Source organism: Pleurodeles waltl, chromosome 12, assembly GCF_031143425.1.
Source record: "Pleurodeles waltl isolate 20211129_DDA chromosome 12, aPleWal1.hap1.20221129, whole genome shotgun sequence".
Classification (NCBI taxonomy): domain Eukaryota; kingdom Metazoa; phylum Chordata; class Amphibia; order Caudata; family Salamandridae; genus Pleurodeles; species Pleurodeles waltl.
The window spans coordinates 524998656-525025145 of record NC_090451.1 but is presented as its reverse complement, the minus strand read 5'-3'; the positions used below and the strand labels follow the sequence as shown (position 1 = coordinate 525025145).

The 26490-nt window shown below is 43.1% G+C and overlaps 1 pseudogene; it reads left to right on the top strand.

Annotated features, from left to right (window-relative positions):
• The window catches only part of LOC138267145 (sodium-coupled neutral amino acid transporter 7-like), a 79192-nt pseudogene that overhangs the window by 32907 nt on the left and 19795 nt on the right, over nucleotides 1–26490 (top strand).

Below are 26490 nucleotides of genomic sequence, written 5' to 3'. Positions count from 1 at the left end.
TAACTCTGAGACTTCTCCTCCTGAAGTTGCCGTACCGGAATCTTCAAGTTCCTCTTCAACAGGACACGTTACCTTCTTTGTGTGACTGGCATGTATCCAGTTGGGAACCCCGGCACACTTCACAGCAGTAGTGGTTGTCAATATTACTTGATATGGCCCTTTCCAACGTGGCTCAATACACGATTTCCTCACGTGCTTCTTGACAACCACCCAATCTCCAGCTTGCAAAGAATGTCCTGGTTCGCCGATTGGTGGCAATGTGTTAGCTTCCACCTGGTGAGAGAAAGAGCGAATCACGTCAGCCAAGCCTTTGCAGTAGTCCAACACCATATCATCTGTAATATTCAGTAGTGCATTTGCAGGTACTGCTGGTAACCTCATTGCTCTACCCATGAGGATTTCATGGGGGGACAGTCCCATTTTCTTATCTGGCGTGTTTCTCATAGACATCAGTACTAGAGGTAATGCATCTGGCCATTTCATGTTTGTTGCTGCACACATTTTTGCTATTCTTGATTTTAAGGTATCATTCATCTGCTCAACCAGTCCTGATGCTTCAGGGCGATAGCTACAATGCAACTTCTGCTCAATGTTGAGTGCGGCACACAAGAGTTTAATCACCTCATTGTCGAAGTGTCTTCCCCTATCTGATTCTATAGAAACCGGAAACCCGAACCTTGGTATTAACTCTCTTAGTAGTAGTTTTGCAACTGTAAGACTGTCATTCCTACGTGTGGGGTATGCCTCAATCCAATGACTGAAAACACACACAATTACCAACACGTACTTCAATCCTCCACAAACAGGCATTTCAATGAAATCCATTTGCATTTTGTTAAATGGACCTCCAGCTCTTCCAATGTGGCTCAAAGTTACCACCTTTTCCAGTTCATCTGTTGACAGATGATGCACCTGTGACAAGTAATTTCTGCGGCATGTCTAAATTTTGGATTGAACCAATCAATTTTAAAAGATCTGATCATGGCATCTCTTCCCAAATGTGCCTGCCCATGATATAATCGGGCAAATTGTGACAATAGACTATTTGGCAGAACCAATTTTCCTTCCTCTGAAACCCACATATCATCTGCTCTTTGTACACACTGCATTTTCTGCCAGGAACGTTTTTCTTCTTTGCTAGCACGGCTTTGTAAAGTCTTTAATTCGTCTAGGGTATCAACCACTCGTAATGCTAGGCTTAAGGTTGTGTCGTTCTCAGGTTGTAACAATTCCCACTGCTCTTTAAATGATATACAGTTTAATGCACAAAATCTTGCAACTTGATCTGCGTAACCATTCCCCATTGACACAAAGTCTTGTGATCTGGTGTGAGCACTGCACTTCACCACGGCAATTTCAAGAGGTAACTGAATCGAATGTAACAAATCTCTTATTTGTTCTCCATTTTTTACTGGTGAACCAGAGGATGTCATGAAACCCCTCTGTGACCAGAGTTGGCCAAAATCATGCACAATTCCAAATCCATATCTGCTGTCAGTATAGATTGTGACTTTCAAATTCACAGCAGCGTGGCAGGCTTTTGTAAGAGCTATTAATTCTGCCACCTGTGCAGAAAACACTTTCTCGAGCCAAGAGGCCTCGACTATGCCAGATATGGTACATACTGCGTAACCAGCTCTCAATGTTCCTGTTGAATCTTTTAAACAGGACCCATCAACGAACATAATGCAGTCGTTTTCTTTTAACTGGGTATCCTGTATATCTGGGCGAGGTTTGGTACAGAGCTCAGTCACCTCAAGACAATCATGCTCAAATTCTTCCCCATCTTTGATTTCTGTATTCTCATTGGGAAGTAGAGTTGCCGGGTTCAGCACAGTGCATCTTTTTAGCGTAACATTTGGTGACCCCAGAATAATCGTCTCGTATTTGGTAAGTCGTGCATTTGTCATGTGTTGCGTCTTAGTTCGGGTCAACAGAATTTCGACAGAATGTGGAACCAATACTGTCAAAGGGTATCCCATGACTATGCCCTCACATTGTGAAAGGCTTTGACCAACTGATGCGACTGCTAGCAAACAACCCGGTAAGGCTGCTGCGACAGGGTCCAAAGTAGCTGAAAAATATGCTACAGGGCGATTTACATCTCCGTGGACCTGTGTTAAAACAGACAAAGAACAAGCATCACGTTCATGACAGAACAACAGAAAAGGTTTCTCATAATCAGGCATTCCTAGTGCTGGAGCCCTGCACATGTACTCCTTCAGCTCTAAGAATGACTCAAGCTCTTCTTTTGTCAAAATGATTGTGTATGGTTCATCCTTGACCTCTTTTCCTGTCAATTTTATTAAGGGTTTTGAAATGATCGAGAAATTGGGTATCCACTGGCGACAATAACCCACCATTCCCAGAAACATCCTGACATCTCTCTTTGTTGTTGGGGGGTTCATTTGTAAAACAGCTGTTATTCTTTCTTTTGATATTCTTCTGGACCCTTTCTCAATCAGATGCCCCAAATATTTCACTTTTTTTTTACAGTATTTCAACTTCTTAGGTGACACCTTATGTCCATTCTTCCCCAAGTGATTCAACAATGCAATGGTATCATATTTACAGCTGTCTCTGGTTCTGGATGCGATCAACAAATCATCAATGTACTGCACAAGAGTCGAATTAAAAGGCAGCACAAGAGGTTCCAAATCCTTCTTCAATATCTGATTGAAGATGGATGGTGACTCAGAAAACCCCTGAGGAATTCTGCACCAGCTGTACACCTTATCCAGGAATTTGAAACTGAACAAAAATTGGCTATCTTCGTGCAGAGGTATTAAGAAAAATGCTTGTGATAGGTCTACTACAGTAAACCATTCAGCATCACAAGGAACCTGGAACATTATTACCGCTGGGTTAGGTACCAAAGGGCAGCATTTTATCACAATTTCGTTTATTTTTCTCAAATCCTGCACAATTCGAACCTTTCCACAGGGCTTCTTTAAACCCATAATAGGTGAGTTACATGGGCTGCTCAGAACTTCTTTCAAAACTCCCTGTCTAAGAAAATCTGCAATTATCTGTGTCACTTCGATGAGGACATCCTGAGTCATGTGGTATTGTGGTACTTGTGGGAACACTGCATTCGGCTTTATTTGCACCTTGACTGGCCCTACTCCCTTGATTAATCCAACCTCTTTTCCAGTCAAATCCCACACTTTCTCTGTTACAGACCCTTGTAGGTCAGCAGGTAGATCGATCAAAGTAAACACTGGGAATAGAGTAATTAGAGGGTAATCTTCATTCATCTCTCCTCCTTCTATGAATTGACCCTCATCTCCTTCATCATCACTATTTGTCTGAACTTCTATTCCATCGTTGGAACAGGTAATCGAACATTTGGTCTTACATAGTAAGTCCCTTCCTAGTAAGGACACTGGACTTGAATCGCATACAACAAATCTATGCAGGCCTTGGAAATTTCCAATTTCAACCTGCACTGGGTCAGTAATTGGATTTGTCAGGTACTGGTTAGCCACACCAACCACTCGTATGGTGCGCCCTGAAAGAGGTAATCTCGGTACTTCTACACTGCGAACTGTAGAGCGTGTAGCTCCTGTGTCAACCAAAAATGAAACCTTATAGCCCATTACTTTTCCCTCTACATATGGGCCTCTTTGATCTACCTCTAAAGATGCTGCAAGCCTACATTCTTCACTGTCTGAGCTGTCGTCTGACCATTCTTCATTCATGTCACTTTCACCTTGTAATGGGAATTGTTGTACAGTGTTGTTTTGGTTTGTTACCTGGCCTGTGACCTGCTGAGGAAGCGTCACCTGTTGCTGTCCCATCGGAGCTAGGGGTAACTGCATTTGCTGTCTAGGCACCATAGGGATCTGCTGTTGCGTCGGTTGTACTGACACTGTTTGGAAACGCGGCATTTGCATTTGCTGCATAGGTTGTACCCCTGGCATTTGCACCAAATTATTCTGAAAATTCGGGTTCTGGTGTCTCATTCTTGGACCTCGTGGATTTTGTAGTGTACCGGCATTGATGCTCTGCTGAACTGTACCACCCTGCACCATATTCGGACAATCCCGTTTCCAATGCCCCATGCCCCCGCACGCATGACAATGTGACATCTTCTTCATTACCTGGCCGTCATTTTGAATAACAACATTATTCATGTCAGAATTACGGTTCACAAAACCTCGCTCTCTGCCTCTCGGTTGTGCCTGAAACACACCATTCATTTGCGGTTGTTGCTGTATCATTTGCTGAACACTATTTCCCTGAATTCCAGCTTGTGCAGCCCTTATCTGCATCACCATCACTTTCTCCTTCAACTTTTTCTGCTTCAACTCAATTTCATCACTACAGTATTTCGCATACTGCAACACTTCATCAATCGGTTTAGCTTGCCAACAAATCAAATGATTTTTAATCATCTGGCTGACCTCCGGTCTCAGCCATTCGACGAATCTAAACACAAGATGATTCATGTCCTTTGGTTCGATGGTCTCAGTACCACTGTAATGTTTGAACGCTTTCAACAATCTCTCATAATACGCATGTATTGATTCTTTAACCTCTTGAGAGGTCCGGTCAATTTTCTGCCAATCAGTCACCTTCGGCGACACCTTTTGTTTCAAATACTCAATCACTTTATGATAATATTTCATCACCTCTTCAGAAGGTGCTCCAGTCGCCTTATCCCTTGCCGGCTCTTTCGTGGGCCAATCTACCCCTCGCTTACACTCGAGCCACAAATCTGGCGGAACAATGATCTCAAATAAAGTATTCAAGTCTTCCCAAAGACACTTCGCAAGCTTCACGAATCTATCTGTCTGTTGATACCACTCGATCGGTTTTTCTCTTAACCTAGGATAATCATTTGTAAAGGACAAAATGTCTCCCCTGGACCAAGGCACATGGACTAAGACACCACCAGCTGTTTCTCTCATAGGTAGGATTTTTACCGCGTCTAAATTCGGTGTGGCTATTACTTCATTAGACCCTGGGCTATCTTTTTTCCCCTTATCTCTTTTCTTTGCCCACCGGCCTTCCCATTTCTCTAGTGCTCCCCAAATTTGCGCACTTTGCAACAACTCTTTCAAGTGTGTCTTCATGCCTGCAGATCTCATGTGTTCAAAATCTAATCTGTAACTTCTCTTTAGATGTTTAGTGTTTCCGATATCGATGTTATATTTGTCTGCCAGGTTTGCTAATCTCTGATGTATTTTTCCCACCTCCTTTGTGATCTTGGGACATAGGTATCTCAATTCTGCCTCAGTGTATGATTCCAACCTATTCACTCCCATAGGTCCTTCCACCAATTTAGCAGCTTCTGTCCCTAATCGTACGATATTCAGATATTCATCTTGTTTTTCCTTTTCAGGATCGATTGTGGTCACTGTAGTCTTTTGTGAAGCACAAGTTTTCTCTAACCACTCATTTAACTGTTGTACTGTAAACCCCTGCAGTGAAATGTTCCCTGCATGTATCATTGGAGTGTGGGAGGTATTCGTACTCATAGTTTGGGGAGTTAAAACTCCCAAACCTGCCTGATGCATCGCTTCAAGAGGTGCCCCGACTGGACTAAGATCCATCAGGGGTCTCGATAGCTCATTTACTTGTTCTCCAGGAGCCATTATCTGTGGAGTTCCCTTAGGCCCTCCTCTTATCGCTTCCTGTGTCATCACTCCTTGATCGCACACCCCTGTTTTACCTTGCGCATATAACGGTACTGGGGGACCAACAGTAATAGGTAGTGATATAGCAGCAGGTGTCTGGCCTGGACCCAGACTCCTTGGGGCAGCAACACCATAGGTCTGCTCCAGCGTACCCGGAACAGGTACTAACGGTGGTCCTGCTACAGGGTTATACCCCGGTATCAGCTGTGGTGGTTGAGACACCAGTTTCAGAGTTGACTCAATTTGTATTAACCTTGGCTTTGTGTATATCGGGTCTGGCGGCACCACCAAGTTTGTAGTAGTTTCAAGCACTGGGACATCAAGGTAAATTCTCTTTATCTGCGGTGGAGGCTGCAACTGTATCGGTAAGTCTGGTGCAGTGGGTTCACTGTCACCACTCTGTATCGAGGCTGTATCACTAGTCTGTAACGTATCAGTAACTCCCTTCTCTTGCGTCTGGTTCCCAGGATCCAAGCTAGTACTCGGAACACTGTCACTCACCGCATACGGTGGCGGTCGATCATGTAACAATCTATCCATAAATGCCTCATCATCCGAATCATCTTCTTCTTCCCAGGACCTTTTGCTCTCTTTAATTTTACCTGAATCTTTGTTGGTTTTACAAGAAGGTTTCCTTCCCTGTGTCTCTTCTCCCTGTGTTATGGCTGGAAACAGCTTTAACCCATCTACTATTCCTCGTCTCCACATTTTATTCTCATTGTCCCATCTAGCTTCTGCGTAGGATTTCTCTGCTCTTGTCAATCTTCTGTGAAATCTTTCTTGCCTATGTTTAAGAGCCATCAGGTCCCAAATCGCCAAAGCCTCGTATTGTGCCGGTCTCGGAGGTGGTTTCTGCGTACTTAACATCCACCTCAGATTTTCTAATACCTTTGGATTGAATGTCCTGTGCTCTGGAAACGCTAGACACCCCTCTTTCTCTGTTAATTTGCGCCATTGTTTCATCCATAAACAAGGTGCAACACCCTTCTCCTCCATAACTGTATAAGCTGGAGTACCCTCAGGTGGTGTAGGTTCCCCATCGGTTGCTACAATATATACATCTCCTTTCCAAGCGCTTTTGAATGCCTTAACAAAATTCATTTTTGCAATTCTTTTATTTCGTATTTAATCAGAAAACGGCTTAATTCCCAGGACACTCTTCACCTACCCTTTTCTCAACCTATTGCCTTTCACGGACGGCAGCCAATCCGTGCGCGACCCCTCTCGACATCTGACCTATCCCAGCGCGGCACCACTGACGTCACACTCACACACACTGCGGCTCACAAAGTCTTGCGGCTTGTCCACACCTCACTAACTCCTTACAATTCATACAAACTAATGCGAATTATTGCAAGCACCTTAAAATGACAACACAAATCTGCTGGTTTACTACAGGAACGATAACGCATTCTCTTCAGAACTTTACAGAGATTTCACTTGAAGCCTCGGCCGCTACTTTCTCCTTCTCAGTTCCCACATACGCAAGCAGAATTCGACCTGCAAATCCTACTCTCGACTTGTCAATGACTCCTTCTAGTGCACTTTAGAATTTGTCAAATCTCCATCGAAGGTTTCACACATGCATTATAACTCGAACTTGACTTGTCAACCACGCCCGATTGACCTATTAAACCGCACAGATTACAACATAAACCATATTTACCATCATACTCCGGAGTCTTAGACCTCAATAGGTCCGTATACAACAACCAACCACGTGGATAATTTTGAGCAATAAGCACTGCATTCACATGAAGTACTCTGACTTCCCTACTCTCATACTGTGGAGTACGCCCACTCCTTCTAATCAACACTTAATTTGTCCTAGACACATGCACATTTCCACAACCACCTGCAAGATGCATAAGATTTAATAAGCGCAAAGACCCTAACCACGCATACTATGGCGCCGAGAACATTCCCAACTCATTTAGGCAGGCTCCGAGATCCAGGGAAAGCCATGGCGAACCTAGCCACTCATCATCTCTCTAAATTGCATTATCGCAGAAAACAAATTAAACAATGAAAACTCCGTCCTAGGGCCCCCAAGGGCCAAACCGTCGCTCTGCTACCAGAACTGTTAACGAGTCCCTTTATGTTAATTTATACACATTAGGACTCGTTTTAGGCCGATTAATCTTTGGACGCAGTGGTGAGACACCGTAAGACGAGATAACTGATCAATATACCAATAAATACATTGATAACATTTTCAACATATAACACCACGATATATTTCACTTTATACATTAGTTAAACCTTTCGACGCAACCATGACCTTTCAGTCATGAATAACCACACCTTATTGAAGTTTTGTGAATTTTATTCCCTATTGATTACAATCTAATAAATTAATCAAGAACAAAGACATAATCATAATTGCGACATTAATGCAAAGATCTCCAACAGAGGATAGTAACATGAAAGATTTAACAAATCTAATGCGTAAAGCCTCGCAAGTATTTAGTTCAGCATAACCTCAAGTCAGTCACGTCAATTTTGTCAGTCAAGATGAATGCCTCATCTACACACTAATTAGCATCGGCATGTTGGGCTTCATGCAAAAACAATTTAGAACACCAATTTGGAAAACATCTAGCTAAGGTCTCTAATCAAAATTATACAGCAGTTGGTACCTAGAAAGAAAAGGCAAAATAGATTTCATTAATGATAGTTACCCTCCTCGAGATAGGTCAGCATACAGGATCAGTCTTCGTCTCCAGGACATCAGTTAGATCACCGTCAGTCTATCTAAGTTAAAGGCAAGGGACACTCTCCCCTTAAGGGGGAAAAGTGCAACGGGGCAGTCTATGGGCAAGGATGGTTCATTAAGTCTCAAGTCACCAAACAGAGTGACAGAGTTTCTGGATACAATCGATATCATTCCCTACCTAGGTCTCTCGAGTCTCCCGTGTCATGGGTTTTAATCCCTTTTTGAGGATACCTTCCCCCAAAATTCTATTGGTCAGTCACTATACCCCACTATTGGTAACCAATTAAATTATACATTAAGTAATGCATTTGTCATTTCTCGATATTTCTCTAAAACCTAATTGGTCTTCATAATTGACATTTTTCGTAGGTGGCATATCCGGGGTTACTTCATTTCCTTGGCACACACTTCGGGTCAAGAGTTCTCTTCTCCTCGCTTTATTGTCCTTGAAAGTGTCCATGTTTGTTGCAAAGCCTATAAAATTTATAATAAAGCTACTAGCATGCGGATGAGAGAGTTGGGCATTGTTGCGACTAAGTAAGAAGAAAGAACAATCGCTGGGTCATGGTCTTTTGCAAGTCAGCACACTGGAGAAACAGAAAAATATGCTTCAATATGAGAGTTACACAGCTAATTCTCGACTCACGCTAACTTAAGATATACGAGTTCTAATGAATGCGGTTTTATACGTGTTAATGTGCTCAGTTGTAAATGATTATTTCTTCTAGTTAACATTAGTTTACACAGGTGAACAATTCTCCACGTTTATTAATACATTTCAATTATTAATGCAGCATTGTTAAACATAAGCATTTCACGTCTATAACATGTAATATTTAAACTACGCTCTCTCACTTTAAAACACAAAGATAAGTTTTAGGCACTGATTCAACAATGCTGAAAAACTAAATAAAGCAAGAATGGTCGCAAAGTGTCCAGATTGATTTTAGTTACACCCACACACATTAGCGCCACTTTACAGAGTTTGCCCATAAAGCGCTACTTTCGATTTCCCATCTTTCTTTCAACATTGTTTTCCGCAGGTGGGGAATTACACTATTTCTGGAAGTACCATTCCTGGAAGTACTGCAGTATCTGCGCTTCATTTTCTTCATTTGGTGGATTTCAGTCCAGACCTCCCTGCCTCCAAATGACAGAGGGCTGCTGCTTTTTATTAAGATATTTCAGCACTTTCTTTCGGCTGACGGACGGAACACCGTGGAATGCGTATGACTTTTCGCACCTCCTCTTTGCTTTTTAATCCGAATTTGGCAGCAGCTATCTGGGCTTCCTTTCTTTCTGACCTCTGAATGACAGAGGGTTTTTGGCCGATGCATTTTGTTATTTTTACAAAAAAAATATTGCCTTATTTGAGCGATTTTGTTCAGCTGTTTCGTGTAAAAGGTGGATAGATACTATTCCTGCAAATCACACAGTGCATATGAAATATAACAGTGGCTGTCTGCGCTTTCTTTCTTGTCTGTTGTGAATTTCCTCTACACCTCTTTGCCTCTAAATGAGATAGGGCAGTGGTTCCCAACCTTTCAACTTCTGTGGACCCCCACTTTATAATTACTGGAATCCGGGGACCTCCACTGAATTATTATTGGAAACCAGAGACCCCTCACTGAGTCATTACTGAAAGCTGAGGACCTAATCTGTTAATAATAATTAATTTTCTAAGCAGTCGCGGACCCCCAGTGGTCCCCGGACCACAGGTTGGGAACCACTGAGATAGGGCTTTGGGCAAAGCGTTTTCTTGACATATACTTTTTGGGAAAATAATGTCATATTTATGCGCTTTTGACCTAATTAGTAACAGTTGTTTGAGTTTCCTTTACTCTCCTTGGCTCTGCATAGCGCTTTTACTAAACTAACAACTGGAACACCGCAGACAGTGTATGATTTCCGGCAGCTACGCTTTCCCTTTGGTTTTAAATTGAAATTGTATTACGCCTTGGCCATATATTACAAAAAGCTCCTGCCTTGGCATATCGCTTTTGTTAGGCTAATCCACGAAATACCGCAGATTAAATATGATCCCGTTGCATTCTTGGAACGGTGTAGACGTCTCTTTTTGTTGGTGCATTTAATGTGTTTCACAAATAAACCTGCATGAAATAGGTTGTTATGTTGTATGGACCTACTTTAGTGTTCTAGTTATATGCAGGGCCACTGGAATTATGTAGCACAGAGGACCAAATTATGAGGCAGGGTTGACCAATTTATGTGGCAAGAAAAGTCCAGTTATCCATTTACATTGCCAAAAGCTCTAATGCAAGCAAATGTGAGACCGAAAGCATGGCAAATGCTTGTTGATTTTGTAATTCTGGTCACTCTCTTAGTAACACACAAAGAAGTTTGTGTGCGTCAGTCCTTTTTCTATGTTCATTAAAAGGCCCAGGCATTTAGCATAGCGGAGACTTGTAAATTTCGAATTCCGAAGCATGTTTCCATCCCAGCGCCCAACGCTCTCACTTTCCATTTTGATCACAATTGTACATACATTGCGGTCCGAGGGGCCCGCTCAATTGGGAAGAGAAACAAACTGCAAACACACAATAAGAAAAGCAGGCCAAGCCTCTTCTTTTCATTACAAGCCGATGCACTGCCCCGGCCTTTTCTTCATACAGGTAGATAGATATTTGCTGTTAGGGGCCATTTATGCCTGGTTTGTTTTCTAGGAGAAACAATCTGGTGTGATGTCGACGTGTGTTCCAACACATTGCCTTTCAGTGAGAAAGCTATTGCCACCGCCTTTTTAGGTCGAGCGTGCAAACTCTCTGGGCTGTTTTAATCTCTAAGTGGGCTTTTAACCACGCCCACAACACGTTCATCACTATCACTGGTTCATGGGCTTGCCTTTCAAAAATCCTTTGTTATCATTGGCAAATTTACGTTTGTCCCTCCTTGGGGCAGTTTTGTGACCGGTTTGGCCACTGACCCTGTTATAAGGATAATTGCACTTTTGCCAATAGGTTTGACTGCAAGCAAACTTATTTTTCCTTTTGTGTCTCTCCTTCAGAGCTCATGCCAACTGTTTAACTTTTCATTTTCAATTTATGTGGCAAGAAAAAGACCAGTTAGGAATTTACAACGTTAATAGCTCTAACTTGTTCTCTTAATTTTCAGCAGGAGGTACAGGGGCTAGTTCTTTGGGAGAAACGGCTCAATGTTTTGCAACCGCAAGTTGAGGATACCTGTGCATGTTTTAACAGGAGCTGTTTCAGCAACCCGCGTTGAAGAGCAATGTGTTTTCAAGTATTTCCCCCTATTTGCTGGTGGCATCTCTTTGGAATAGTACCTACATTTGCTTCTCTATTAGAGAGTTGGGTATACATGAATGTGGTAGCAACACTGCTGCTCCATCGATGATAGTGTTTTTATAAAGGGGTAGTTATGATGATAAGGAATGAGACTTTTGAGAGCTTTTGTCACATACTATGTACTTCAGATGTGTCATCATCTCACTGATCTCACCCGTCTCTGCACCATGTCAATAGCTAAAGCAAGTATTGGTAAAGTCACTAGATTGCATCTTTGGGACCTATTGGCTTTGCCAGGGTCAAATTGGTAAGTTAGGGCGATGGGACAGTGCCTAAGGGTGACCTGTAGGATGTTATTTTTAGGGCCTTTGTCAACTGGCCCACAGCATGCCACTTGCTTTATTCCTCCCCTGCCAGGCAATCGCTCTTCAGGGTATGATGGGCAAGGGAGGGGTTGAGACTGAGATGCAGCCATGCTGGGAGCCAGGTGTTGCTCTGGCCTTTTGGCAATTCTCACCTCGCCCCCCTGTGAGAGAGGCCATGCCCAGATGTTGTCTCTTTTCTCTAACCTTCCCTCTTCGCTGGGCCATTACATTCAGGGCATGGTTGTATGTATGGCCTTGCTGAGGGAGAAATGGCAGGCAGGTGATTTCGTGACCATTGGGTCATTTTCACCTAGGCCCAAAGGAGAAGCAGCTATGTGCTTTTTTTAAGCCCTCCCCTGCCAGGCGACTGCCCTGAAGCTATGGTGTGCTGGAAAGAGATGACTTGGGCCAGGTGATTTTGTGGCCTTTGGTCCAGACCTTCCTGTTGCTGGAGCCATAGCAGCTCTGTGCTTCACCTGCCTCTCTCCCCTGTCACATTTCCCTAAAAATTAGTCCAATGAGACTAAGCAAATAGTATTTCAGGAAAGGACACTATCCAGGAAAGTTGGACACTTTTTCTTTGGGACTGCCTGGGCCTAATTATGATCCCAATCCGACCCTGGGCTTTGCCAATGGGTTTAGCTTTTCTGTATATCATCCCTGATAGTGGGTACCAAGGATAAAGAAGAGAAACAAAAAATGAAGGCACTACGATGCGGTGGCCACGCCGTTTTGTAGTCCCCGATTCAATTCCAGTGCCCAAAGATTTCACTTTTCCAGTTTGATCAGAATTGTACATATATTGTGTGTGCCTACAAAATTATGCCTGTTTTTATTATTTACAGACTTACGTTAGTCAGTAAAAAAAAAAGAAATTAAATGAGTTTTTTGGTTTGGGGGAAACACCACAAAGGATGTGGATGGAGAAACAACACAAAGGGTGCATGGACAAAAAAGGAGACGAGTATGTGGAAAGTAACTTGAAGGGTGGGAGGAACTGAAATCAACACACAGGACGAGGGTGTGGGGAGAAACAGTGGGCAAAAAGAGCAATGTGGAGTGGTCATGGAGAAGCACATGGGCGAGAACGAAACGCCAGGGGATGGGGCGGTGGAGTACTCAAGGGGAAGTAGACTGTAGAGGGGGTGGGGAAGAAGAACATGGGCAACAGAGCAACACGAATTGTGGCCAAGGGAAAAAAGTACACAAAGGAGACCGCTGGAAAACACATTCACTCTTATATTACTTAACCAAAAGAAAAAAAACGTTGTGTCTGAAAGGCAAGCACTGGAAAGAAACCAGTAATGCAGCCATGCTCCGGAGAAAGGGCAAGCACAAGAAGAGTAAGGAAAGCCTACACAAGCTAACCAATAAAAAGCTAGCGATTGAGAGTGACAGTAAATCCAACTAATGGTAAGCAGTGGGCGAGCTCTAAACCCACTGTACCAGGGGCGGCTCCTTCGCTATGGTGAAGGTGTGTTGCCCCACTGGTTGTGGCAGAAGGAGAAAAATAAAACAATTGTTTTCTATTGTTTTATTTTTCTGCTTCTGGCACAGCAGTGCAAGGAGGGGTGGGGAGGTGTGAGGGGGGAAGAGGAGAGAGTGCATAAGTGCACATGTGTGTTTGGCCGGCCGCTCAGTGACTGCCGCGCATAGTGACTGCCGCTCAGACCAATCCTGACGCTGCTTACTTGCTATGTATAACATGTAAGCAGCGTCAGGATTGCCAGGGAGCCTATGATGGTGTCCCAGCAGTGAATGCTGGGACACCAGAAGAGGATCGAGGCGGCAGGTAGCAGCGGCGGCAACGGAAAGAGGTAAGTTATTATTATTATTTTTTTAATTCCCTACCATGTACCGTCCGCCCCCTCACCCCTCCCCTTGAGATTTGCGGGGGCCGCTGCTGCACTGTATGCTGACAATAGAGCTTTCACCAAAAGATGGCTTGTTTATTCAGAGGGAATAATAACAGGTTTTCAGACTTCTTTTAAAAAAAAAATTATGTAAGCAGCACTTGTACTGCACCATGGTGTATGGTGGCAACTTTATGAAGTCATGTGCACTACGCAAAGCTCCGAGACTACATCTCCGGGCTAGAGTGACCTGGTTCTGGGCCAGCATGGGACATGTTCAACTACTAGATCGTGAACTTAACCTTCTGCTCCTTTGGGCTTTAGGGAGGCAGTCACCATGGCTACCAAACAGAGGCACTGAATGTCTTCACAACTCCCTCACACCAGTCTCTTGCACAACCTTGCACTGCATTGACAATGCTTTGATGATAGCTGCAGACTGTTTTACTGGTCGTAGTGACTAGATGAACCATTGAGTTTTACTATAGAAAGTATAGTGCTAACTCTTGTGGAACTTGGTTTACAGCTCCCTGAAATCTCAGTCATTTTTTGTGCGCAGGAGAATGAGGCTCTTTTCAAGCCTCTTGGAGAGGACTATTGCGTGAACAAGATCTCAGGAATTGTACATATCCGTTTGTTGAAAGAATCATTTTAAAATCCCAGTTGTAGCATCATTTGAAACAGCAATTCTTGTATTGTTCCAAATTAATGGCACTTCTGTCCTTGACACCACATTTTGCCATCTAACGGGATGTCTGCTGTAGAGACTGTACAAGCCTAAACAATTGATGACCCTGTCCTCACTTCTGAGATAAGACTGAGTGGTAGAGCTTTCATTCTGCAGAAAGATCATACAAGATCAGGCCCAAGCCTTGGTTAAAGTTTCAGGATAGAGCACTTCATCCAGGGACAAGGGAAAAGGGGACTATGTGTATTGTGCATGGTTCCACTTAAATATCCTGAAATTCAACCTTAAACACAGGTCTCTCCAGTAGTACATACCCCACTGTGTGCATCTCCCAACACAATTTTAGCTGCATGTACTCAACCATGCACACCATTTGGGCACTCATTCAATACAGTAGATTTGTTTTAGCTGATTTGTAGACAGTGGGGGCTGTCTGCACGTCGCTCTACCAGGTTTGTTTTTACCAGTTTGCTTGATACCAGATACGCACTGCACAAGGTACTGAACACCCGTTTGACCCTCTCTAGGACTCATTTTTACCTAGAGCTTGTGTGTCTGTATGTGACGTATGTTCCCCAGCCACTTCACCATCACCTCGGTATCGCTCCAGGGCACAGACTTAATGGTAATAAAGAAATAAAGATGCATTTATGTTGTCAGTGATGTCGCCAGTGGAAGAGACATGGCGGTGTGGCAGGTTTGAATTAAATCATACCAGAGATTATGGTTGTGTGTACTCTGTTACTTAATTTCCAGCTGCTCATATACCCGTGCAATGATTAAATTCAACTAACTATGGAATAAGAAGGTAACTCAGACAGCTGCTATGAAAAATCTGTCATTTGCTTCCTACAAAGAACTAGTGAGATCCTCCCACTTTTAACTTCAGGTTCTCCAGGCGACCTGTCCTTGCCTTTCTCAGGCAACTCACTGCCTAACCATGTAATCTCCAGGCTCAACTGCTGTGATAATTTATATCTAGGACTTCCAAAATCCTTGCTGCATCAGCCAACTACATGCCCAAGGGATATATCTGCTCGGGCCAGACTAACTTTTCAGCACTCCAGCACCTCTGAAACTTCAGTCCTCAGGCTAAGCTCTTCATGCTTGTTCCTTTCGCCAGGTATGGGCAGGTGATAGGACGTTTGAATACAGGCAGGGCATCTAAAGGCTGCTCACCTTTCCTTCTGGATAAAATTAAAAATCATGTTATTTTCAGACTCGCGACTGGATTTGCAGAACTGTGACTGTCGTATGTATCCTGTTCATCACCATTAAGCCTTCTCCTAAGTGCAATTTCTCGAAATAAAATAAACAGTATGAACTGTTACTGAATTTTTTTTTTCATTTTCACAGCCCGGCCTCCTGGATGTCTGTGTTTAACACCATGCTCACTATCTGCTTTGGATTCCAGGTACATCTCTTTCATCATTTATCACTTCACTCTGGTTGTTGATTGGTGGTGTGCTTTTGTTTGGGGGGTTTGAAATAGCATGTCTGTATGTCATTTAACTTTGTATTGCATGACTTTCCCATCTACTTCCTTTCTTATCTCTTTAGAGCTCCTTGTTTCTTCCTCTCCTCTTTCCCCTCAATTTGTCACTTACTCTCTACCTCTTACTCACTGCATTCACACATTTTCTCCAAATCTCAATGCTGGTCCTCTTTTCCTCTTGCCACTCTTTGTCTTGGCAGTGTCATGTGAGCAGTGTGCCGGTATTTAACAGCATGAAGCGCCCTGAGGTGAAGAGATGGAGCTGTGTCATGACCTCTGCCATGGTTATTGCACTGCTTGTACACACTGGAACATGTGAGATGCTCTCAGTACAATACTTGCGAGTTGTGTTTCATTATTCCCCAAAGTGCAAGTGTTTATGCATTTTCTCATAGCCGTCACCTTTACTTCAGTCTTAAAGTCAGCACTCCTATAACTTCCTTTGACTACCCATAAGCTTGTGTGCATCACCTTCTGCACTCTAGACTCCTGATAGCACATATCAATTGTAATTTGCCAGAATATCAGCATTTTGTCATTGTTAAGCGCAAGTCAACATTTTTGGTTGTAGACAAGAGCCATTTGACATCAAATTAAAAGCGGGTTTCCTCTGCTTCACAGTAGTTGGTCGTTTAGTCTGAAACAGTTGTGTCTCATTCCAGCAAGTGATCATTACTTCAACAGTAGGTTGAAGAAAACTTGCACAATGGTCATCTAGAGTTCAAATCCTATCTTTTACACATCGTAATCTCTGGTCTGTTGGTGGACCAAATATCTGTTGGTCTATGCTGCAGTGTTATCAGTGGAGTAGATCGCTAGGCGACGGCTTCTTAAACCCATAGATAGAGTCATTGGCAGAAGGCTGTGATGGGTTTGTCCGATGGAACAAGATTAATCTACTATAAGCTAAGCTTAGTAATGTGAATGGAGCTAAAAGGCTCACAGTGGTAACAACCTTGGGCAACAAAAACCAAATGGGGGGTGACGTCAATTAACAATTTGAGAAAAAGTGTCTTGTTATGTTGGGAGCTTGTACGGCACTTAAGCGACCCTTGGACCATTCAAGGAGCGCTGGAGGGAGAAGAAAAGTGAGGATGGGACAGTATATAGGCAAGACGAGTAGAGGAAAGGAATGAATATTATGCTATGTTATAGTGTTTGCTGGTGTATTGTTTAGGAAACCCTTAGGCTGCTTTGAGAGGAAAAGAGCAGACGCAAGAGAAGGCTGGAACTTAAGTGTAAGCACTTAGATGCATATAGAAAATGACCTATATGTGTTATTTTATGTGGATTCTGCCACCTTCTGGCTGGCACAGTTAATAAGAAAGATAAAATAAGGCGGGTGACATTTTCTGAGGGGGGATTAGACATAGTCAATGGTCTCTGGACCATAAACAGAGTAGAACAGATGTGTTTTCAATGTTCTCTTGAACTTCATATGGTCATTGCAGAAAAGGGATGGAAAGGGATTTCAGAATTTTGAACTAGGGTAGTGAAGTGAACTGGCCCAAAAATGCCTGCACTTCCTTTGACAAAGTTTGAAAGTCCAAACCTTCAGTGTCTTGCCATCAGTGTATGGTAGCAGAACACCTACCTACAGAAACCTTTATTTGTTCGTCATGAGGTGTTGAAATCAATTTGTTTATATAAAAGTTTGATGGTGAAGGAGACTTGAATAACTGTCTTTAAGCTGAAGGTAAAGTGGAAGCATGGGTTTGGCCACATTGCACTTTATTCACGCTTTGGCAGGGAGTCCTGGATTGATTATGTTGCAGACGGCAAACCTGTGACATGATTACAGTGAGAATAAGTTGAGTCGTTTGGGGTGTCGTTGAGAAGTAGAAAAAAACTAGGACAAACCTCACGTGGTCTAAAGTTTTAATTTTGGCGGGAAGGACCAGTCGTTGCAAAAATGTTTACTACCTTTCCACGCTCTTACATACTTTCCACAACCAGAAAAGAGCAATGTGAGAACTTAGGGCCAGATGTAGCAAAAAAGCAATTTGTGACTTGCAAATTGCGAGTCCCTGCGACTCGCAATTTGCATTCGCAAATTGCTATGCAGTACGGTGTCTCAGACACCGACTGCAACTCGCAATGGGGTCGCAATGACCCACCTCATGAATATTCATGAGGTGGGTCGCAAATTGCGGCCCCATTGCGAGTATAGGCACTCGCTAACATGGAGGCCTGCTTACGTCAGCAGACCTCCATGTTAGCGACCTGCTTTTAAATAAAGCAGTTTTTTTTTTTGAAGTGTAGCCCGTTTTCCTTAAGGGAAAACGAGCTGCACTTCAAAAAAAACCGAAACCTTTAGTTTCGTTTTTTTTTCAGGGCAGGGAGTGGTCCCTTGGACCACTCCCTGCCCTGAAAAAATATTTTGGGGTCCAGTCACAAACTGGAAGGGGTCCCATGGGGACCCCTTCCAATTTGCGATTGGGTTACCATCCACTTGAAGTGGATGGTAACTGCGATGCCATTTGCGACCGCATATGCGGTCGCAAATGGTATTGCATCCCAATGCGACTCGCAAATAGGAAGGGAACACCCCTTCCTATTTGCGAGTCGGAAATGCATATTGCGAGTCAGTAACGACTCGCAATATGCATTTCTGAATTGCAAACCCACGTTTGCGAGTCGCAAACGGGTTGCTACATCTGGCCCCTAGCTACTCTTTACCCCTCTTTTTACTTCTATGGAGAGGTCAGAGCAAAAGATTCCCTATCCTAATCGTGCTCCACAGCTCATTCAGATGACTGTGGTGTTTTTGTAGCTGGCCCTCTCTCAGATTGGTGTTAGCTTCTTCTTGGAAATATCTGCTAGACCAGGACTTTCTCCTTGTCTTTACTCGCTTCAGTTACCTTATAGTAGCAGTTGTCAGCAGGGTCAAGCTTGTGCCAAAGACCAAGAAGTACCTGGTTGAAACGTGTTGGCTTCTCTCTGCTACTGATTTATTTATAAATCACCAAACTCCTCACATGCAGAAAAGCAGCCTTTGGGGCAAGGAATATACATATAGACGTGTGTGTGCGCGTTTCAACAAGTATTAAATCAAACTTGCCAGTGAAATCTTCCGGAGTGCGTTTTTTTCTCTCCTTTGGCGAACAGTGAGTGAGTATCATTGTCTTAACCCTAACAATAGCACTAGCAGAGTGCTCCGCTTTTTAGACCGCATCGCTTTTGAACTATATTAAGGGGTAGCACCGGGTATTTGTGAGAATAAGGTGACAATTAACAACTGTCTGCAAGCTGGCGAGGAGATCGAATCCCCTGCGTTTGTACTATTACATGGAAGACGAAGAGACCGGAGGTCGTTGACTTCCAATGCGCCTTGCGCTACATTGCAATTGGAGGGCCAGCCTCATCAAGGAATCTGGTGAGCATATGCCCTCTCAACCTATAGTTCACAGTACCGATGCGGCCCTTAAATTCAGTACAGGGTCCGGAGATTTGGCAAATTAATGTAAATATTATTAGTGCATTGAGGCTAAGAAAAACATGTAATGGATTGCAGTGAGAAACATTGCAGGCATATAATTATATGCACAAACGCTTGACGCTGTACAATACAAATCATACAATGAACAATACTTACAGTGGCATCGTGAGGATTAACAATGCATAATATGAATTGATTAATCAAAGTTACCTCCAAGTGTTCAAACAGGATTCATGCTGCTTGCCATGTAATTATGTTCATAAGACAATTAAGTTCCCAGGTGTGGAACATGAAACTATAGATCCCAGAATGCCTTCGTGCACTTAAATGGCAGGCTACGGACAACAGCGTGGAGATGCAGACTGAAACCACTTGAAAAAGACGAGATGTCGAAACGCATCAACGCGTTGTGGTGTCTGGTTAATGTTGCCTTGTTATTGCTGCCTTATTATTAAATCAAACTTGCCAGTGAAATCTTCGGGAGCGCAGTGTTTTCTCTCCTTTGGCGAACATTGAATTAGGGTTGTGGTCTTAACCCTAACACTAGTACCAGCAGTCAGAGTGCTCTGCTTTTTAGACCGCATTGCTTATATATATATATATATATAACCTAGTGACGGTCACCACTAGATAGTTATAGTTAGGACCTAGTTTCTATAGAAAAAGTAATTTTTACTTGCCTATATCTTTGACGTCGGTTGACGAATCTTCACAAAATTTTCTAAAAGAATTTGTCATTCACGTGAGCTGCTGTCTGGAAAGATTCGGGGTGATCCATCAAACAGGGGCTGAGAAAAAGGGGGCGTCCCAAAACGCTTTTTCCCCCATTCATTTTTCCATAGGTATTCTGAACAATAGCGCCCGAACCACTAAATGGAATTACACCAAATTTGGCTTAAAGTTAGCTCTTAACTTTTTAGTTATTTGGTATAAATCAGTTCAGTAGTTGTTGAGAAATTAAAGAAAATCCAAATTTGTATATTTTGGGATGCAAAGTGTGAAAGTGAATCTTTTCTTTCTTAACCCAGGTACGCTTACAACAAGGAAGAACAGCAGTCGGAGGTAACTGAAATATAAAAAGATTTATTGCGCTCAAGCGGGTACACCACCTTACAGCTCTAATGTGGCTATGAGAGAAGTGGACAACTTACACAGTCACAGGTGGCATTATATATATGGTTGTGCTGGAACAAGAGTGGGTGGGAGTAGGTATGAAGGATTAGCAACTGCCAAAGATGATTAATGATCTCAGGACAGTATCATGAACTGGTCAGGGCCAGTTCCTCTGTAGATGTGTATACGTGGCATACAGAGCACAAATATAAGATTACTCACTAAATTCCATCAATCATCAGTATTTCTATGGAAAACACAATAAAGCAGAACTGAGTATAACTTGTGACAAATTATAAACATAGATATGCCTGTAGTTACAGAGTCAGGCGCTCACATCATTAATCATCTGGATATGGAACAAAAGGTCACATTTCTTGTGTCAACAATATTCTGTTACCATGAGCAGTCTTTTGTTAGGAAAGTTAAACAACTGAGTCATTGACCTTGTGTCAACGTGCCCTGCTCTAGTTGCACGCTATCAGGAAAAGAACAAACATATGCTCTGGGGTCATTTAATATATCAGCATTTCTTTGTGCGGATAGAGCAGATTTTATATGTGCTGAGGTGGCAAACTAGAAAAGGGCTAACACAAAATGGCGACTGGGAAACACAAAATGGAGGAGCTTTCGTCCATTCATAAACCGTATTTCCACAATTGACCCATTGGACGCAAGGTCCAACATTTTGGTGCATCTTCTAGTGCACATGCTCATAAATAGGCCGGCTGTTACTATAGTGGGCATCATTGCGCTCATTCACATAATCAGCATCAGCATCGGGACGCCCGGGACATCTGGTTTGGGGTCAAGGGCAACAAGTTTTTATGTTTACTTTGTCCTTGGGACAAGTAGGCCCAACCCCCTGCAGCACAAACCCTTTGGCTGCCTGTTTACAGAGAGTGGAACTCTCTGCAGTTGAGGTAATGTGTTTCCAAAAGAGAAAGCTGTTCGAACTTGTATTTATGGTTCATTATTTGAAAGCGTTCATTATTAGGGTGAGTGCTGTAAATAAATGTTTTAAGGTCACACTTCACTACGGACGTTGGTTCCAGTACAACAACAAAAAAAAACGTGTACACACATGTTTGAAAAGTTTAGACTAAGAGGCTAAGTATAATGCTCCCAGAATGCTGTCTGGTTATATGCAAATTGTCATTTAGTAAAATGTGCTGATGCATGCTAGTATTTCCCCAAAAATTTCTAATGGAAAATCAGTGTAACCATTTTCAACACGATTATGGGAAGCATGAAAAACAAACACTGACAAAGCCAACTGATCTGACATATTTTTATAAGTCTTTTAGTTTCATCAATGCGTGTCTTGTTTTGACATGGCTTTTGTAATACTTTATTGTTGTGGGAGCTACCAGGCCCTCAACATTGTAACAAACACTGGCAAAACCCCCTAAAAGGTTTTTGAACTCTAAAAGCACACGTTGCCACCAGCGGCATAACAAAGGCCCGCAGCCGACCTCCAGGGGGCCCCTTCAGCACAGCACCTGCCCTGAGTGAGTCTGGAGAGGGGGCTCCTCCATGTTCTTTGCAAAGGGGCACCCTCCAGTTTCGTTACGTCACTGATTGCCACTGTAGTTCCCGACACTGAACAAAACTACTTTGTGTGGCAATATGCTCCTTGTGGAAGAGCAGAATGCGATCACTCACAGTAAAGCCAGCCGAAAGAGAGAGAAATAGAAGTTTAATAAAAACAAAATGTCTTCGTTAACACCAGACCTAATTAGGGACCAAGACCCACATGTAGGTAGCTTTTTGCATGTCGCAAACAGCGACTTTCGCTGTTTGCGACGTGCAAAAAGCACATTGCGATGCACAAGCCCAGTTTTGCGATTCAGTTACCTGGTTACCGAATCACAAAACGGGTTTGCGACTCGCAATTAGTAAGGGGTGTTCCCTTCCTAATTGCGACTCGCAGTGCAATGTAGGATTGTTTTGTGACCGCGAACGCGGGCGCAAACCAATCGCAGTTTGCACCCATTTCAAATGGGTGCAAACACTTTCGCAAAAGGGAAGGGATCCCCATGGGACCACTTCCCCATTGTGAATGTCACTGCAAACATTTTCTCAGAGCAGGCAGTGGTCCTGCGGACCACTGCCCGCTCTGAAAAAATGAAACGAAAACGTTTCATTTTTCGTTTTTGTTATGTATCTCGTTTTCCTTTAAAGAAAACGGGCTGCATTACAAAAAAAAAAAAAACTGCTTTATTGAAAAGCAGTCACAGACATGGTGGTCTGCTGTCTCCAGCAGGCCACCACTCGCGAAGGGGTCGCAAATTGCGACCCACCTCATGATTATTCATGAGGTGGGCATTTGCGAAGCCCTTGCGAATCACAGATGGTGTCAAGGACACCATCCTACATTCGGATTTGCGACTCGCAATTTGCAGGTCACAAATCTGAACCTACCTACATGTGGCCCCAAATTCTTTAAGAAAGTCACAAAAGTGCACCCATGGTATATGTCGTACCCCTGTAAAATATTTGTGAACTGTATTTTAGCATGGGTAAATACGATGTGTAGATTTGCTCATGTGAAAATCTATTGAGCATTTGCAAGTTCATTTTCCCTCTAACCACTTTCTTCCCAACCCTGGAAGAAGTTCTAATTCTGCCATTGTCAGGAGTAAATGTCCAACCTTTCTTATTATGGGAAAATTTTAGAGAGAAGCTGGTAAAAATCTTTAAAACATGCAGGTTAGTAGGTTTGCAGACTCAAAGGCATTCCAGCCCTGGAACTATTGCTTACTGCTTCCTCCAGCCCCAGTATGCAGATCTGCAGAAAGGTGGCAAAATAAGGAAATTGCTACAGTAGGGATTGAAACTGCAAGTATTCAAGCCCTACTATGGTAGTAGCCCTGGCATAATCAGAGAGGCTATTAATTGCGGCCATAATTTGTCGCCACACTACATGGCACCAAAGGGACAAGTAGATCTTTTTACAGGACAAGTAGATTTGAGATGCAACCTGTCCCCTGGACAAGTAGATATTTTAATAAATTCCACACCCCTGCACTTGATGGGGCGTTATCCGAAATGTCGATATCCATCAATTGCTGCGTTATAACATCCCTCATAATAAGAGCATTAGTTAGAGTCACTGGGGGCATCGGGGGTGGTTTCAACAGACGCCCCAAACACTGACAACACATGGGTAGGCAATTAATGAGAATACAGCACCCAACCACGATAAGGAAGATAGTCACTAGGAACATCCCTATTTTCCAGCCCCATGCAGATAACGTGTCCCAAAAGGAGCCAGCAGGGTCCCATGAGCCCACCTCACTATGGGCCTGTGTTCCTATACCATACAGTCTTTTGACAGCTTCCCTCACTGATGTGGAGGAGTCAGGTATATATGTATCTATATAACAAAAGTATACTGTTCCAAAAGTGTCTGCCTACGCTAGTTATCTCAGGCGGGTGATGTCATTAGGAGTACCCTCAAGCATCAATTCCGACTCTAGGCATCATCATCGGGCTGACTCCTCGCCGGACCGGCACTGCAATATCCGACGGGCCACCACTCAAAAGGTGGTAGGCTCTTTGACCGAAAATGGTGTTACTGATCAAGTAGAATCAGTAAAATGTGATAATGTAAGGTGAAAAAAGGAGAGTAAGAGGTGTATTAAAATTGGCTCTGGACACCAAATGTCTTTAATACTATATGTAGGAGTCAGGCCAAGATTAAAAATGAATCAAGGAGTCCAAAGGGGAGTAATGTGCCCTATACTCCTTAACATAAAGTGAGGAAAGAAGGAGAAATACTCAATCCTAACACTAGGAGGTCATGTCTAGAACCATCCGGTTCTGAAGGGAAACTAATCTGACGGCCTTGAGTTCGACTGTGATGTTCTCAATAATCCCAGCTGTCTCCTCTATAGTTTCTTCTAAGAGACTGGATAATCTGCGAATATTCCTGGAATTTATGGCAGGGCCATATCATGGAACAAACGCCTTCAGCACATCACCAGCTATCTCAGACACCGTGTCTCCTTGGTCAACACTCCGCCTACCCCTTATAGTCTTAAACGCTCTATTTACTTCCTGGGTATTTTTGACAGACATAGCGGGTGTTACAAGTCCTAGATGACAACGACCACCCCAATTCACTGGTAACCAAGTATAGGCTCTGGAACCACAAATGAAATAAACTGAGTCACCGACATAAAGTGGGACAGATATTTCCTGAGAAATCACCTCAAAAGTCATATTGCAATTTGTACTATTCCCCATATTGGCAGTACCGTTGCTCCTAATACATATACTCCCAAGCACCTCAAGCTGCCTTATTTTTAGAAAGGGTATTTTCATGGTGTCCCTATCAAGCGGAGGTGTACTGTCATTATTTACCAAGAATAGTGGGGTAAATATATTAGAAAAGGGGAACGTTGCATTAGGCAAGATAACTTCAGTGCAATTCCCTGACTCAAGGATGTCACTATGATAACGGTTGTACAGGGAGACTGTCGATGTCTTAGTGCTAGAGCGGGATTTGACTAATTTACTGAAGACCCCTATTAGCTCTAATTTCAGCACGACAATGTGTAATGCATAGCAAGATGCTTCGAATGGCAGGGGTACTTGGAGAAGGGGTATTCCTTCATCTACATAGGCTGGAAATTGCATGCATATCCAGCAATTATTTTTATCTATTATTTTATGGGTCTGATGAAGTAGGGTAAGAAAAGAGTTATGACGCATTTCCTCCCTGTGATCCATATCCTCAGGTGCTACCGTAACTGAAAGGATAATATCTGAGGGAAACTTAGAGGGAAGTGGGGCTTCATTTTTTATAGGGAGGTAGAGCTCTAGAAGATATAACAGTCCGATAACCAAAGACATTACACAGAATAGAAAACATAATATGCCTATTTTGGAGTGCCAAGGCCCTTTCTTATTCAGTTTTAGGGTAGAATATGTATCCTCCATGTCTACCAAAGGAATGTGGTTTGTCGTTCTTCCAAATAGTAATACCATTCGATATATACAATTTCACATATGCAGCAGTTCAACAGTGTTCGTTATAGGCCTCACTGTTACAGGCTCTACAATTGGTATTCTTTGGCAAAATTCAACCTTGCGCCCTCTCCTCGTATGGGTCTTTGGGCTTGGGAGGTATTTCGTTTATGCTCCTTTTATATCTTCGCCGGCAGTGTCCTTATTTTACTAACCTCACTGCACAAGTTAGTCCTTTAAAGATGGCACTGTTCAGTGCGTGGCAGTTTGGTGCTTGCTCCGTCCTAAGCACTCTTCAATTTCCTTGGGCGTAAATTGTATCTTGATACTGTTTGTTTATTGTCAATCTTTGCAGGAGTGCAGTCACCAGTCCTTTGGTCAGAATGGTCCTCTTCCGGGGGCAACTCTTGCCAGAACTGTGGTGGTCTCTTCACATTTGACAAATGAATCCAATTTTTGTGTCCATCACATCGAACTGCTGTTTGTGTGACTAACAAAACTTGGGATGGCTTCTTCCATCTGGGCTGTAGGCTGTTCTTTCTCACAAAGTTTTTGGTCAGGACCCAGTCCCCAGGCTTGATGTCATGTACGTCTCCTTCCAAAGGTGGGGACCAAGTGTCTCTGACCTGTTGGCGAATGGTAGACAAGGCAGAAGTTAGTTCTTTACAATAATCCAGTAAAGCAGAATGCCTCAATTCTTGCAACTTTGGTGGAGAGGCAAACCCATACACATTTGCTGGTCTCCCCATAACAAGCTCATAGGGAGAGAGACGGTTTTTGGAAGTAACAGTTGTTCTCATGGAGAACAAAGCTAGGGGTAAAGCATCCACCCAACTGAGAGTGCTGGATGCACATATTTTTTGCACTTTATTTTTTAATGTAGCGTTGCAGTGCTCTACAAGTCCTGCTGCTTTTGGGTGATAAACTGAATGGAATTTT